The sequence below is a fragment of the Colletes latitarsis genome, chromosome 7 (assembly GCF_051014445.1).
Source record: "Colletes latitarsis isolate SP2378_abdomen chromosome 7, iyColLati1, whole genome shotgun sequence".
NCBI lineage: Eukaryota > Metazoa > Arthropoda > Insecta > Hymenoptera > Colletidae > Colletes > Colletes latitarsis.
In genome coordinates, this window is record NC_135140.1 from 1,742,052 (window position 1) to 1,759,779 (window position 17,728).

Consider the following 17,728-nt stretch of genomic DNA (forward strand, 5'->3'; position numbering starts at 1 on the left):
ATCATGAGCATAATGCTGGCATAACGCAGACCTAACCCAGATCTAACCGGTGTTACCGACTAAAATACTGACCGGATCCAGGTTTAATTGACTGTTACTGTTTGGTACCACAATACAACGTGATTCAAATCCAAAAAACCCAGGATCTGGCCAACAAGTATGCGAAGAAGGCAAAATCATGAGCCAGATGCGGGCATAACCCAGGCCTAACCCAGACCTAACCGGTGTTACCGACTAAAATACTGACCGGATCCAAGTTTAACTGACTGTTACTGTATGGTACCACAATACAACGTGATTCAAACCCGAAAAAACCCAGGATCTGGCCATCAAGTATGCGAAGAATGCAAAATCATGAGCCAGATGCGGGCATAACCCAGACCTAACCCAGACCTAACCGGTCTTACCAGCTAAAATACTGACCGGATCCAGGTATAATTGTTTGTTTCAGTGTGGTACCACATTACTACGTGATTCAAACCCGAAAAAACCTAGGATCTAGCCAACAAGTATGCGAAGGAGGCAAAATCATGAACAAAATTCGGGCATAACCCTGACCTAACCCAGACCTAACCGGTGATACCGGCTAAAATACTGACCGGATCCAGGTTTAATTGACTGTTACTGTTTGGTAACACATTACTACGTGATTCAAACCCGAAAATACCCAGGATCTGGCCAACAAGTATGCGAAGGAGGCAAAGTCATGAGCATAATGCTGGCATAACGCAGACCTAACCCAGACCTAACCGGTGTTACCGACTAAAATACTGACCGGATCCAGGTTTAACTGACTGTTACTGTTTGGTACCACAATACAACGTGATTCAAACCCGAAAAAACCCAGGATTCTGCCATCAAGTATGCGAAGAATGCAAAATCATGAGCCAGGTGCGGGCATAACCCAGATCTAACCCAGACCTAACCGGTGTTACCAACTAAAATACTGACCGGATCCAGGTATAATTGTTTGTTTCAGTGTGGTACCACATTACTACGTGATTCAAATCCAAAAAACCCAGGATCTGGCCAACAAGTATGCGAAGAAGGCAAAATCATGAACAAAATTCGGGCATAACCCAGACCTAACCCAGACCTAACCGGAGTTACCAGCTAAAATACTGACCGGATCCAGATATAATTGTTTGTATCAGTGTGGTACCACATTACTACGTGATTCAAATCCAAAAAACCTAGAATCTGGCTAACAGGTATGCTAAGAATGCAAAATCATGAGCCAGATGCGGGCATAACCCAGACCTAACCCAGACCTAACCGGTGTTACCAGCTAAAATACTGACCGGATCCAGGTATAATTGTTTGTTTCAGTGTGGTACCACATTACTACGTGATTCAAATTCAAAAAACCCAGGATCTGGCCAACAAGTATGCGAAGAAGGCAAAATCATGAGCCAGATGCGGGCATAACCCAGACCTAACCCAGACCTAACCGGTGTTACCGACTAAAATACTGACCGGATCCAGGTTTAACTGACTGTTACTCTGTGGTACCACAATACAACGTGATTCAAACCCGAAAAAACCCAGGATCTGGCCATCAAGTATGCGAAGAATGCAAAATCATGAGCCAGATGCGGGCATAACCCAGACCTAACCCAGACCTAACCGGTGTTACCAGCTAAAATACTGACCGGATCCAGGTATAATTGTTTGTTTCAGTGTGGTACCACATTACTACGTGATTCAAATCCAAAAAACCCAGAATCTGGCCAACAAGTATGCGAAGGAGGCAAAATCATGAGCATAATGCTGGCATAACGCAGACCTAACCCAGACCTAACCGGTGTTACCAGCTAAAATACTGACCGGATCCAGGTTTATCTGACTGTTACTGTTTGGTACCACAATACAACGTGATTCAAACCCGAAAAAACCCAGGATCTGGCCATCAAGTATGCGAAGAATGCAAAATCATGAGCCAGATGCGGGCATAACCCAGACCTAACCCAGACCTAACCGGTGTTACCAGCTAAAATACTGACCGGATCCAGGTTTAATTGTCTGTTACTGTTTGGTACCACATTACTACGTGATTCAAACCCGATAATACCCAGGATCTGGCCAACAAGTATGCGAAAGAGGCAAAATCAGGAGCATAATGCTGGCATAACGCAGACCTAACCCAGACCTAACCGGTGTTACCGACTAAAATACTGACCGTAGCCAGGTTTAATTGACTGTTACTGTGTGGTACCACATTACTACGTGATTCAAACCAGAGAAAACCCAGGAACTGGCCAACAAGCATGCGAAGAAGGCAAAATCATGATTAGATGCGGGCATAACCCAGACCTAACCAAGACCTAACCGGTGTTATCCCCTAAAATATTGATCGAAATCAGGATTAATTGTCTCTTTCAGTGGGGTACCACAATACAACGTGATTCAAACCCGAAAAAACCCAGGATCTGGCCAACAAGTATGCGAAGGAGGCAAAATCATGAGCATAATGCTGGCATAACGCAGACCTAACCCAGATCTAACCGGTGTTACCGACTAAAATACTGACCGGATCCAGGTTTAATTGACTGTTACTGTTTGGTACCAAAATACAACGTGATTCAAACCCGAAAAACCCCAGGATCTGGCCATCAAGTATGCGAAGAATGCAAAATCATGTGCCACGTGCGGGCATAACCCAGACCTAACCCAGACCTAACCGGTGTCACCGACTAAAATACTGACCGGATCCAGGTTTATCTGACTGTTACTGTTTGGTACCACAATACTACGTGATTCAAAACGGAAAAAACACAGGATCTGGCCAACAAGTATGCGAAGAAGGCAAGATCATGAGCCAGATGCGGGCATAACCCGGACCTAACCGGCGCTATCCTCTAAAATATTGATCGAAACCGGGTTTAATTGTTTGTTTCAGTGTGGTACCACATTACTACGTGATTCAAACCCGAAAAAACCTAGGATCTGGCCAACAAGTATGCGAAGGAGGCAAAATCATGAACAAAATGCGGGCATAACCCAGACCTAACCCAGACCTAACCGGTGATACCGGCTAAAATACGGACCGGATCCAGGTTTAATTGTCTGTTACTGTTTGGTACTACATTACTACGTGATTCAAGCCCGATAATACCCAGGATCTGGCCAACAAGTATGCGAAGGAGGCAAAATCATGAGCATAATGCTGGCATAACGCAGACCTAACCCAGATCTAACCGGTGTTACCGACTAAAATACTGACCGAATCCAGGTTTAATTGACTGTTACTGTTTGGTACCACAATACAACGTGATTCAAATCCAAAAAACCCAGGATCTGGCCAACAAGTATGCGAAGAAGGCAAAATCATGAGCCAGATGCGGGCATAACCCAGACCTAACCCAGACCTAACCGGTGTTACCGACTAAAATACTGACCGGATCCAGGTTTAACTGACTGTTACTGTATGGTACCACAATACAACGTGATTCAAACCCGAAAAAACCCAGGATCTGGCCATCAAGTATGCGAAGAATGCAAAATCATGAGCCAGATGCGGGCATAACCCAGACCTAACCCAGACCTAACCGGTGTTACCGACTAAAATACTGACCGGATCCAGGTTTAATTGTCTGTTACTGTTTGGTACTACATTACTACGTGATTCAAACCCGATAATACCCAGGATCTGGCCAACAAGTATGCGAAGGAGGCAAAATCATGAGCATAATGCTGGCATAACGCAGACCTAACCCAGATCTAGCCGGTGTTACCGACTAAAATACTGACCGAATCCAGGTTTAATTGACTGTTACTGTTTGGTACCACAATACAACGTGATTCAAATCCAAAAAACCCAGGATCTGGCCAACAAGTATGCGAAGAAGGCAAAATCATGAGCCAGATGCGGGCATAACCCAGACCTAACCCAGACCTAACCGGTGTTACCAGCTAAAATACTGACCGGATCCAGGTATAATTGTTTGTTTCAGTGTGGTACCACATTACTACGTGATTCAAATCCAAAAAACCCAGAATCTGGCCAACAAGTATGCGAAGGAGGCAAAATCATGAGCATAATGCTGGCATAACGCAGACCTAACCCAGACCTAACCGGTGATACCAGCTAAAATACTGACCGGATCCAGGTTTATCTGACTGTTACTGTTTGGTACCACAATACAACGTGATTCAAACCCGAAAAAACCCAGGATCTGGCCATCAAGTATGCGAAGAATGCAAAATCATGAGCCAGATGCGGGCATAACCCAGACCTAACCCAGACCTAACCGGTGTTACCAGCTAAAATACTGACCGGATCCAGGTTTAATTGTCTGTTACTGTTTGGTACCACATTACTACGTGATTCAAACCCGATAATACCCAGGATCTGGCCAACAAGTATGCGAAGGAGGCAAAATCAGGAGCATAATGCTGGCATAACGCAGACCTAACCCAGACCTAACCGGTGTTACCGACTAAAATACTGACCGTAGCCAGGTTTAATTGACTGTTACTGTGTGGTACCACATTACTACGTGATTCAAACCAGAGAAAACCCAGGAACTGGCCAACAAGCATGCGAAGAAGGCAAAATCATGATTAGATGCGGGCATAACCCAGACCTAACCAAGACCTAACCGGTGTTATCCCCTAAAATATTGATCGAAATCAGGATTAATTGTCTCTTTCAGTGGGGTACCACAATACAACGTGATTCAAACCCGAAAAAACCCAGGATCTGGCCAACAAGTATGCGAAGGAGGCAAAATCATGAGCATAATGCTGGCATAACGCAGACCTAACCCAGATCTAACCGGTGTTACCGACTAAAATACTGACCGGATCCAGGTTTAATTGACTGTTACTGTTTGGTACCAAAATACAACGTGATTCAAACCCGAAAAACCCCAGGATCTGGCCATCAAGTATGCGAAGAATGCAAAATCATGTGCCACGTGCGGGCATAACCCAGACCTAACCCAGACCTAACCGGTGTCACCGACTAAAATACTGACCGGATCCAGGTTTATCTGACTGTTACTGTTTGGTACCACAATACTACGTGATTCAAAACGGAAAAAACACAGGATCTGGCCAACAAGTATGCGAAGAAGGCAAGATCATGAGCCAGATGCGGGCATAACCCGGACCTAACCGGCGCTATCCTCTAAAATATTGATCGAAACCGGGTTTAATTGTTTGTTTCAGTGTGGTACCACATTACTACGTGATTCAAACCCGAAAAAACCTAGGATCTGGCCAACAAGTATGCGAAGGAGGCAAAATCATGAACAAAATGCGGGCATAACCCAGACCTAACCCAGACCTAACCGGTGATACCGGCTAAAATACGGACCGGATCCAGGTTTAATTGTCTGTTACTGTTTGGTACTACATTACTACGTGATTCAAGCCCGATAATACCCAGGATCTGGCCAACAAGTATGCGAAGGAGGCAAAATCATGAGCATAATGCTGGCATAACGCAGACCTAACCCAGATCTAACCGGTGTTACCGACTAAAATACTGACCGAATCCAGGTTTAATTGACTGTTACTGTTTGGTACCACAATACAACGTGATTCAAATCCAAAAAACCCAGGATCTGGCCAACAAGTATGCGAAGAAGGCAAAATCATGAGCCAGATGCGGGCATAACCCAGACCTAACCCAGACCTAACCGGTGTTACCGACTAAAATACTGACCGGATCCAGGTTTAACTGACTGTTACTGTATGGTACCACAATACAACGTGATTCAAACCCGAAAAAACCCAGGATCTGGCCATCAAGTATGCGAAGAATGCAAAATCATGAGCCAGATGCGGGCATAACCCAGACCTAACCCAGACCTAACCGGTGTTACCGATTAAAATACTGACCGGATCCAGGTTTAATTGTCTGTTACTGTTTGGTACTACATTACTACGTGATTCAAACCCGATAATACCCAGGATCTGGCCAACAAGTATGCGAAGGAGGCAAAATCATGAGCATAATGCTGGCATAACGCAGACCTAACCCAGATCTAGCCGGTGTTACCGACTAAAATACTGACCGAATCCAGGTTTAATTGACTGTTACTGTTTGGTACCACAATACAACGTGATTCAAATCCAAAAAACCCAGGATCTGGCCAACAAGTATGCGAAGAAGGCAAAATCATGAGCCAGATGCGGGCATAACCCAGACCTAACCCAGACCTAACCGGTGTTACCGACTAAAATACTGACCGGATCCAGGTTTAACTGACTGTTACTGTATGGTACCACAATACAACGTGATTCAAACCCGAAAAAACCCAGGATCTGGCCATCAAGTATGCGAAGAATGCAAAATCATGAGCCAGGTGCGGGCATAACCCAGACCTAACCCAGACCTAACCGGTGTTACCAGCTAAAATACTGACCGGATCCAGGTATAATTGTTTGTTTCAGTGTGGTACCACATTACTACGTGATTCGAATCCAAAAAACCCAGAATCTGGCTAACAGGAATGCGAAGAATGCAAAATCATGAGCCAGATGCGGGCATAACCCAGACCTAACCCAGACCTAACCGGTGTTACCAGCTAAAATACTGACCGGATCCAGGTATAATTGTTTGTTTCAGTGTGGTACCACATTACTACGTGATTCAAATCCAAAAAACCTAGGATCTGGCCAACAAGTATGCGAAGAAGGCAAAATCATGAGCCAGATGCGGGCATAACCCAGACCTAACCCAGACCTAACCGGTGTTACCGACTAAAATACTGACCGGATCCAGGTTTAATTGTCTGTTACTGTTTGGTACTACATTACTACGTGATTCAAACCCGATAATACCCAGGATCTGGCCAACAAGTATGCGAAGGAGGCAAAATCATGAGCATAATGCTGGCATAACGCAGACCTAACCCAGATCTAACCGGTGTTACCGACTAAAATACTGACCGGATCCAGGTTTAATTGACTGTTACTGTTTGGTACCACAATACAACGTGATTCAAATCCAAAAAACCCAGGATCTGGCCAACAAGTATGCGAAGAAGGCAAAATCATGAGCCAGATGCGGGCATAACCCAGACCTAACCCAGACCTAACCGGTGTTACCGACTAAAATACTGACCGGATCCAGGTTTAACTGACTGTTACTGTATGGTACCACAATACAACGTGATTCAAACCCGAAAAAACCCAGGATCTGGCCATCAAGTATGCGAAGAATGCAAAATCATGAGCCAGATGCGGGCATAACCCAGACCTAACCCAGACCTAACCGGTGTTACCAGCTAAAATACTGACCGGATCCAGGTATAATTGTTTGTTTCAGTGTGGTACCACATTACTACGTGATTCAAGTCCAAAAAAACCAGAATCTGGCCAACAAGTATGCGAAGGTGGCAAAATCATGAGCCAGATGCGGGCATAACCTAGACCTAACCCAGTCCTAACCGGTGCTATCCTCTAAAATATTGATCGAAACCGGGTTTAAATGTTTGTTTCAGTGTGGTACCACATTACTACGTGATTCAAACCCGAAAAAACCTAGGATCTAGCCAACAAGTATGCGAAGGAGGCAAAATCATGAACAAAATTCGGGCATAACCCTGACCTAACCCAGACCTAACCGGTGATACCGGCTAATATACTGACCGGATCCAGGTTTAATTGACTGTTACTGTTTGGTAACACATTACTACGTGATTCAAACCCGAAAATACCCAGGATCTGGCCAACAAGTATGCGAAGGAGGCAAAGTCATGAGCATAATGCTGGCATAACGCAGACCTAACCCAGACCTAACCGGTGTTACCGACTAAAATACTGACCGGATCCAGGTTTAACTGACTGTTTCTGTTTGGTACCACAATACAACGTGATTCAAACACGAAAAAACCCAGGATCTGGCCATCAAGTATGCGAAGAATGCAAAATCATGAGCCAGATGCGGGCATAACCCAGACCTAACCCAGACCTAACCGGTGTTACCAACTAAAATACTGACCGGATCCAGGTATAATTGTTTGTTTCAGTGTGGTACCACATTACTACGTGATTCAAATCCAAAAAACCCAGGATCTGGCCAACAAGTATGCGAAGAAGGCAAAATCATGAGCCAGATGCGGGCATAACCCAGACCTAACCCAGACCTAACCGGTGTTACCGACTAAAATACTGACCAGATCCAGGTTTAATTGACTGTTACTGTTTGGTACAACAATACAACGTGATTCAAACCCGAAAAAACCCAGGATCTGGCCATCAAGTATGCGAAGAATGCAAAATCATGAGCCAGATGCGGGCATAACCCAGACCTAACCCAGACCTAACCGGTGTTACCAACTAAAATACTGACCGGATCCAGGTATAATTGTTTGTTTCAGTGTGGTACCACATTACTACGTGATTCAAATCCAAAAAACCCAGGATCTGGCCAACAAGTATGCGAAGAAGACAAAATCATGAGCCAGATGCGGGCATAACCCAGACCTAACCCAGACCTAACCGGTGTTACCGACTAAAATACTGACCGGATCCAGGTTTAATTGACTGTTACTGTGTGGTACCACATTACTACGTCATTCAAACCAGAGAAAACCCAGGATCTGGCCATCAAGTATGCGAAGAATGCAAAATCATGAGCCAGATGCGGGCATAACCCAGACCTAACCCAGACCTAACCGTTGTTACCAGCTAAAATACTGACCGGATCCAGGTATAATTGTTTGTTTCAGTGTGGTACCACATTACTACGTGATTCAAATCCAAAAAACCCAGAATCTGGCCAACAAGTATGCGAAGGTGGCAAAATCATGAGCCAGATGCGGGCATAACCTAGACCTCACCCAGACCTAACCGGTGCTATCCTCTAAAATATTGATCGAAACCGGGTTTAATTGTTTGTTTCAGTGTGGTACCACATTACTACGTGATTCAAACCCGAAAAAACCTAGGATCTAGCCAACAAGTATGCGAAGGAGGCAAAATCATGAACAAAATTCGGGCATAACCCTGACCTAACCCAGACCTAACCGGTGATACCGGCTAAAATACTGACCGGATCCAGGTTTAATTGACTGTTACTGTTTGGTAACACATTACTACGTGATTCAAACCCGAAAATACCCAGGATCTGGCCAACAAGTATGCGAAGGAGGCAAAGTCATGAGCATAATGCTGGCATAACGCAGACCTAACCCAGACCTAACCGGTGTTACCGACTAAAATACTGACCGGATCCAGGTTTAACTGACTGTTTCTGTTTGGTACCACAATACAACGTGATTCAAACACGAAAAAACCCAGGATCTGGCCATCAAGTATGCGAAGAATGCAAAATCATGAGCCAGATGCGGGCATAACCCAGACCTAACCCAGACCTAACCGGTGTTACCAACTAAAATACTGACCGGATCCAGGTATAATTGTTTGTTTCAGTGTGGTACCACATTACTACGTGATTCAAATCCAAAAAACCCAGGATCTGGCCAACAAGTATGCGAAGAAGGCAAAATCATGAGCCAGATGCGGGCATAACCCAGACCTAACCCAGACCTAACCGGTGTTACCGACTAAAATACTGACCGGATCCAGGTTTAACTGATTGTTACTGTTTGGTACCACAATACAACGTGATTCAAACCCGAAAAAACCCAGGATCTAGCCAACAAGTATGCGAAGGAGGCAAAATCATGAACAAAATTCGGGCATAACCCAGACCTAACCCAGACCTAACCGGTGATACCGGCTAAAATACTGAGCGGATCCAGGTTTAATTGACTGTTACTGTTTGGTAACACATTACTACGTGATTCAAACCCGAAAATACCCAGGATCTGGCCAACAAGTATGCGAAGGAGGCAAAGTCATGAGCCAGATGCGGGCATAACCCAGACCTAACCCAGACCTAACCGGTGTTACCAACTAAAATACTGACCGGATCCAGGTTTAATTGTCTGTTACTGTTTGGTACCACATTACAACGTGATTCAAACCCGATGATACCCAGGATCTGGCCAACAAGTATGCGAAGGAGGCAAAATCATGAGCATAATGCTGGCATAACGCAGACCTAACCCAGACCTAACCGGTGTTACCGACTAAAATACTGACCGAAGCCAGGTTTAATTGACTGTTACTGTGTGGTACCACATTACTACGTGATTCAAACCAGAGAAAACCCAGGAACTGGCCAACAAGCATGCGAAGAAGGCAAAATCATGATCAGATGCGGGCATAACCCAGACCTAACCAAGACCTCACCGGTGTTATCCTCTAAAATATTGATCGAAATCAGGTTTAATTGTCTCTTTCAGTGGGGTACCACAATACAACGTGATTCAAACCCGAAAAAACCCAGGATCTGGCCAACAAGAATGCGAAGAAGGCAAAATCATGAGCCAGATGCGGGCATAACCCGGACCTAACCGGTGTTATCCTCTAAAATATTGATCGAATCCGGGTTTAATTGTTTGTTTCAGTGTGGTACCACATTACTACGTGATTCAAACCCGAAAAAACCTAGGATCTAGCCACCAAGTATGCGAAGGAGGCAAAATCATGAACAAAATTCGGGCATAACCCAGGCCTAACCCAGACCTAACCGGTGTTACCAGCTAAAATACTGACCGGATCCAGGTTTAATTGTCTGTTACTGTTTGGTACCACATTACTACGTGATTCAAACCCGATAATACCCAGGATCTGGCCAACAAGTATGCGAAGGAGGCAAAATCATGAGCATAATGCTGGCATAACGCAGACCTAACCCAGACCTAACCGGTGTTACCGACTAAAATACTGACCAGATCCAGGTTTAATTGACTGTTACTGTTTGGTACAACAATACAACGTGATTCAAACCCGAAAAAACCCAGGATCTGGCCAACAAGTATGCGAAGAAGACAAAATCATGAGCCAGATGCGGGCATAACCCAGACCTAACCCAGACCTAACCGGTGTTACCGACTAAAATACTGACCGGATCCAGGTTTAACTGATTGTTACTGTTTGGTACCACAATACAACGTGATTCAAACCCGAAAAAACCCAGGATCTAGCCAACAAGTATGCGAAGGAGGCAAAATCATGAACAAAATTCGGGCATAACCCAGACCTAACCCAGACCTAACCGGTGATACCGGCTAAAATACTGAGCGGATCCAGGTTTAATTGACTGTTACTGTTTGGTAACACATTACTACGTGATTCAAACCCGAAAATACCCAGGATCTGGCCAACAAGTATGCGAAGGAGGCAAAGTCATGAGCATAATGCTGGCATAACGCAGACCTAACCCAGACCTAACCGGTGTTACCGACTAAAATACTGACCGGATCCAGGTTTAACTGACTGTTTCTGTTTGGTACCACAATACAACGTGATTCAAACACGAAAAAAGCCAGGATCTGGCCATCAAGTATGCGAAGAATGCAAAATCATGAGCCAGATGCGGGCATAACCCAGACCTAACCCAGACCTAACCGGTGTTACCAACTAAAATACTGACCGGATCCAGGTATAATTGTTTGTTTCAGTGTGGTACCACATTACTACGTGATTCAAATCCAAAAAACCCAGGATCTGGCCAACAAGTATGCGAAGAAGGCAAAATCATGAGCCAGATGCGGGCATAACCCAGACCTAACCCAGACCTAACCGGTGTTACCGACTAAAATACTGACCGGATCCAGGTTTAACTGATTGTTACTGTTTGGTACCACAATACAACGTGATTCAAACCCGAAAAAACCCAGGATCTAGCCCACAAGTATGCGAAGGAGGCAAAATCATGAACAAAATTCGGGCATAACCCAGACCTAACCCAGACCTAACAGGTGATACCGGCTAAAATACTGACCGGATCCAGGTTTAATTGACTGTTACTGTTTGGTACCACATTACTACGTGATTCAAACCCGATAATACCCAGGATCTGGCCAACAAGTATGCGAAGGAGGCAAAATCATGAGCATAATGCTGGCATAACGCAGACCTAACCCAGACCTAACCGGTGTTACCGACTAAAATACTGACCGAAGCCAGGTTTAATTGACTGTTACTGTGTGGTACCACATTACTACGTGATTCAAACCAGAGAAAACCCAGGAACTGGCCAACAAGCATGCGAAGAAGGCAAAATCATGATCAGATGCGGGCATAACCCAGACCTAACCAAGACCTCACCGGTGTTATCCTCTAAAATATTGATCGAAATCAGGTTTAATTGTCTCTTTCAGTGGGGTACCACAATACAACGTGATTCAAACCCGAAAAAACCCAGGATCTGGCCAACAAGAATGCGAAGAAGGCAAAATCATGAGCCAGATGCGGGCATAACCCGGACCTAACCGGTGTTATCCTCTAAAATATTGATCGAATCCGGGTTTAATTGTTTGTTTCAGTGTGGTACCACATTACTACGTGATTCAAACCCGAAAAAACCTAGGATCTAGCCACCAAGTATGCGAAGGAGGCAAAATCATGAACAAAATTCGGGCATAACCCAGGCCTAACCCAGACCTAACCGGTGTTACCAGCTAAAATACTGACCGGATCCAGGTTTAATTGTCTGTTACTGTTTGGTACCACATTACTACGTGATTCAAACCCGATAATACCCAGGATCTGGCCAACAAGTATGCGAAGGAGGCAAAATCATGAGCATAATGCTGGCATAACGCAGACCTAACCCAGACCTAACCGGTGTTACCGACTAAAATACTGACCAGATCCAGGTTTAATTGACTGTTACTGTTTGGTACAACAATACAACGTGATTCAAACCCGAAAAAACCCAGGATCTGGCCAACAAGTATGCGAAGAAGACAAAATCATGAGCCAGATGCGGGCATAACCCAGACCTAACCCAGACCTAACCGGTGTTACCGACTAAAATACTGACCGGATCCAGGTTTAACTGATTGTTACTGTTTGGTACCACAATACAACGTGATTCAAACCCGAAAAAACCCAGGATCTAGCCAACAAGTATGCGAAGGAGGCAAAATCATGAACAAAATTCGGGCATAACCCAGACCTAACCCAGACCTAACCGGTGATACCGGCTAAAATACTGAGCGGATCCAGGTTTAATTGACTGTTACTGTTTGGTAACACATTACTACGTGATTCAAACCCGAAAATACCCAGGATCTGGCCAACAAGTATGCGAAGGAGGCAAAGTCATGAGCATAATGCTGGCATAACGCAGACCTAACCCAGACCTAACCGGTGTTACCGACTAAAATACTGACCGGATCCAGGTTTAACTGACTGTTTCTGTTTGGTACCACAATACAACGTGATTCAAACACGAAAAAAGCCAGGATCTGGCCATCAAGTATGCGAAGAATGCAAAATCATGAGCCAGATGCGGGCATAACCCAGACCTAACCCAGACCTAACCGGTGTTACCAACTAAAATACTGACCGGATCCAGGTATAATTGTTTGTTTCAGTGTGGTACCACATTACTACGTGATTCAAATCCAAAAAACCCAGGATCTGGCCAACAAGTATGCGAAGAAGGCAAAATCATGAGCCAGATGCGGGCATAACCCAGACCTAACCCAGACCTAACCGGTGTTACCGACTAAAATACTGACCGGATCCAGGTTTAACTGATTGTTACTGTTTGGTACCACAATACAACGTGATTCAAACCCGAAAAAACCCAGGATCTAGCCCACAAGTATGCGAAGGAGGCAAAATCATGAACAAAATTCGGGCATAACCCAGACCTAACCCAGACCTAACAGGTGATACCGGCTAAAATACTGACCGGATCCAGGTTTAATTGACTGTTACTGTTTGGTACCACATTACTACGTGATTCAAACCCGATAATACCCAGGATCTGGCCAACAAGTATGCGAAGGAGGCAAAATCATGAGCATAATGCTGGCATAACGCAGACCTAACCCAGACCTAACCGGTGTTACCGACTAAAATACTGACCGAAGCCAGGTTTAATTGACTGTTACTGTGTGGTACCACATTACTACGTGATTCAAACCAGAGAAAACCCAGGAACTGGCCAACAAGCATGCGAAGAAGGCAAAATCATGATCAGATGCGGGCATAACCCAGACCTAACCAAGACCTCACCGGTGTTATCCTCTAAAATATTGATCGAAATCAGGTTTAATTGTCTCTTTCAGTGGGGTACCACAATACAACGTGATTCAAACCCGAAAAAACCCAGGATCTGGCCAACAAGAATGCGAAGAAGGCAAAATCATGAGCCAGATGCGGGCATAACCCGGACCTAACCGGTGTTATCCTCTAAAATATTGATCGAATCCGGGTTTAATTGTTTGTTTCAGTGTGGTACCACATTACTACGTGATTCAAACCCGAAAAAACCTAGGATCTAGCCACCAAGTATGCGAAGGCGGCAAAATCATGAACAAAATTCGGGCATAACCCAGGCCTAACCCAGACCTAACCGGTGTTACCAGCTAAAATACTGACCGGATCCAGGTTTAATTGTCTGTTACTGTTTGGTACCACATTACTACGTGATTCAAATACGATAATACCCAGGATCTGGCCAACAAGTATGCGAAGGAGGCAAAATCATGAGCATAATGCTGGCATAACGCAGGCCTAACCCAGACCTAACCGGTGTTACCGACTAAAATACTGACCAGATCCAGGTTTAATTGACTGTTACTGTTTGGTACAACAATACAACGTGATTCAAACCCGAAAAAACCCAGGATCTGGCCATCAAGTATGCGAAGAATGCAAAATCATGAGCCAGATGCGGGCATAACCCAGACCTAACCCAGACCTAACCGGTGTTACCAACTAAAATACTGACCGGATCCAGGTATAATTGTTTGTTTCAGTGTGGTACCACATTACTACGTGATTCAAATCCAAAAAACCCAGGATCTGGCCAACAAGTATGCGAAGAAGACAAAATCATGAGCCAGATGCGGGCATAACCCAGACCTAACCCAGACCCAACCGGTGTTACCGACTAAAATACTGACCGGATCCAGGTTTAATTGACTGTTACTGTGTGGTACCACATTACTACGTGATTCAAACCAGAGAAAACCCAGGATCTGGCCATCAAGTATGCGAAGAATGCAAAATCATGAGCCAGATGCGGGCATAACCCAGACCTAACCCAGACCTAACCGTTGTTACCAGCTAAAATACTGACCGGATCCAGGTATAATTGTTTGTTTCAGTGTGGTACCACATTACTACGTGATTCAAACCCAAAAAACCCAGAATCTGGCCAACAAGTATGCGAAGGAGGCAAAATCATGAGCATAATGCTGGCATAACGCAGAACTAACCCAGACCTAACCGGTGTTACCAGCTAAAATACTGACCGGATCCAGGTTTATCTGACTGTTACTGTTTGGTACCACAATACAACGTGATTCAAACCCGAAAAAACCCAGGATCTGGCCATCAAGTATGCGAAGAATGCAAAATCATGAGCCAGATGCGGGCATAACCCAGACCTAACCCTGACCTAACCGGTGTTACCAGCTAAAATACTGACCGGATCCAGGTTTAATTGTCTGTTACTGTTTGGTACCACATTACTACGTGATTCAAACCCGATAATACCCAGGATCTGGCCAACAAGTATGCGAAGAAGGCAAAATCATGAGCCAGATACGGGCATAACCCGGACCTAACCCAGACCTAACCGGTGTTACCAACTAAAATACTGACCGGATCCAGGTATAATTGTTTGTTTCAGTGTGCTACCACATTACTACGTGATTCAAATCCAAAAAACCCAGGATCTGGCCAACAAGTATGCGAAGAATGCAAAATCATGAGCCAGATGCGGGCATAACCCAGACCTAACCCTGACCTAACCGGTGTTACCAGCTAAAATACTGACCGGATCCAGGTTTATCTGACTGTTACTGTTTGGTACCACAATACAACGTGATTCAAACCCGAAAAAACCCAGGATCTGGCCATCAAGAATGCGAAGAATGCAAAATCATGAGCCAGATGCGGGCATAACCCAGACCTAAACAAGACCTAACCGGTGTTACCAGCTAAAATACTGACCGGATCCAGGTTTAATTGTCTGTTACTGTTTGGTACCACATTACTACGTGATTCAAACCCGATAATACCCAGGATCTGGCCAACAAGTATGCGAAGGAGGCAAAATCATGAGCATAATGCTGGCATAACGCAGACCTAACCCAGACCTAACCGGTGTTACCGACTAAAATACTGACCGAAGCCAGGTTTAATTGACTGTTACTGTGTGGTACCACATTACTACGTGATTCAAACCAGAGAAAACCCAGGAACTGGCCAACAAGCATGCGAAGAAGGCAAAATCATGATCAGATGCGGGCATAACCCAGACCTAACCAAGACCTCACCGATGTTATCCTCTAAAATATTGATCGAAACCGGGTTTAATTGTTTGTTTCAGTGTGGTACCACATTACTACGTGATTCAAACCCGAAAAAACCTAGGATCTAGCCAACAAGTATGCGAAGGAGGCAAAATCATGAACAAAATTCGGGCATAACCCAGACCTAACCCAGACCTAACCGGTGTTACCAGCTAAAATACTGACCGGATCCAGGTATAATTGTTTGTTTCAGTGTGGTACCACATTACTACGTGATTCAAATCCAAAAAACCCAGAATCTGGCTAACAGGTATGCTAAGAATGCAAAATCATGAGCCAGATGCGGGCATAACCCAGACCTAACCCAAACCTAACCGGTGTTACCAGCTAAAATACTGACCGGATCCAGGTATAATTGTTTGTTTCAGTGTGGTACCACATTACTACGTGATTCAAATCCAAAAAACCCAGAATCTGGCCAACAAGTATGCGAAGGAGGCAAAATCATGAGCCAGATGCGGGCATAACGCAGACCTAACCCAGACCTAACCGGTGTTACCAGCTAAAATACTGACCGGATCCAGGTTTATCTGGCTGTTACTGTTTGGTACCACAATACAACGTGATTCAAACCCGAAAAAACCCAGGATCTGGCCAACAAGTATGCGAAGTAGGCAAAATCATGAGCCAGATACGGGCATAACCCGGACCTAACCGGTGTTATCCTCTAAAATATTGATCGAAACCGGGTTTAATTGTTTGTTTCAGTGTGGTACCACATTACTACGTGATTCAAACCCGAAAAAACCTAGGATCTAGCCAACAAGTATGCGAAGGAGGCAAAATCATGAACAAAATGCGGGCATAACCCAGACCTAACCCAGACCTAACCGGTGATACCGGCTAAAATACTGACCGGATCCAGGTTTAATTGTCTGTTACTGTTTGGTACCACATTACTACGTGATTCAAACCCGATAATACCCAGGATCTGGCCAACAAGTATGCGAAGAATGCAAAATCATGTGCCAGATGCGGGCATAACCCAGTCCTAACCCTGACCTAACCGGTGTTACCAGCTAAAATACTGACCGGATCCAGGTTTAATTGTCTGTTACTGTATGGTACCACATTACTACGTGATTCAAATCCAAAAAACCCAGGATCTGGCCATCAAGTATGCGAAGAATGCAAAATCATGAGCCAGGTGCGCGCATAACCCAGCCCTAACCCAGACCTAACCGGTGTTATCCTCTAAAATATTGATCGAAATCAGGTTTAATTGTCTCTTTCAGTGTGGTACCACAATACAACGTGATTCAAACCCGAAAAAACCCAGGATCTGGCCAACAAGTATGCGAAGAATGCAAAATCATGAGCCAGATGCGGGCATAACACGGACCTAACCGGTGTTATCCTCT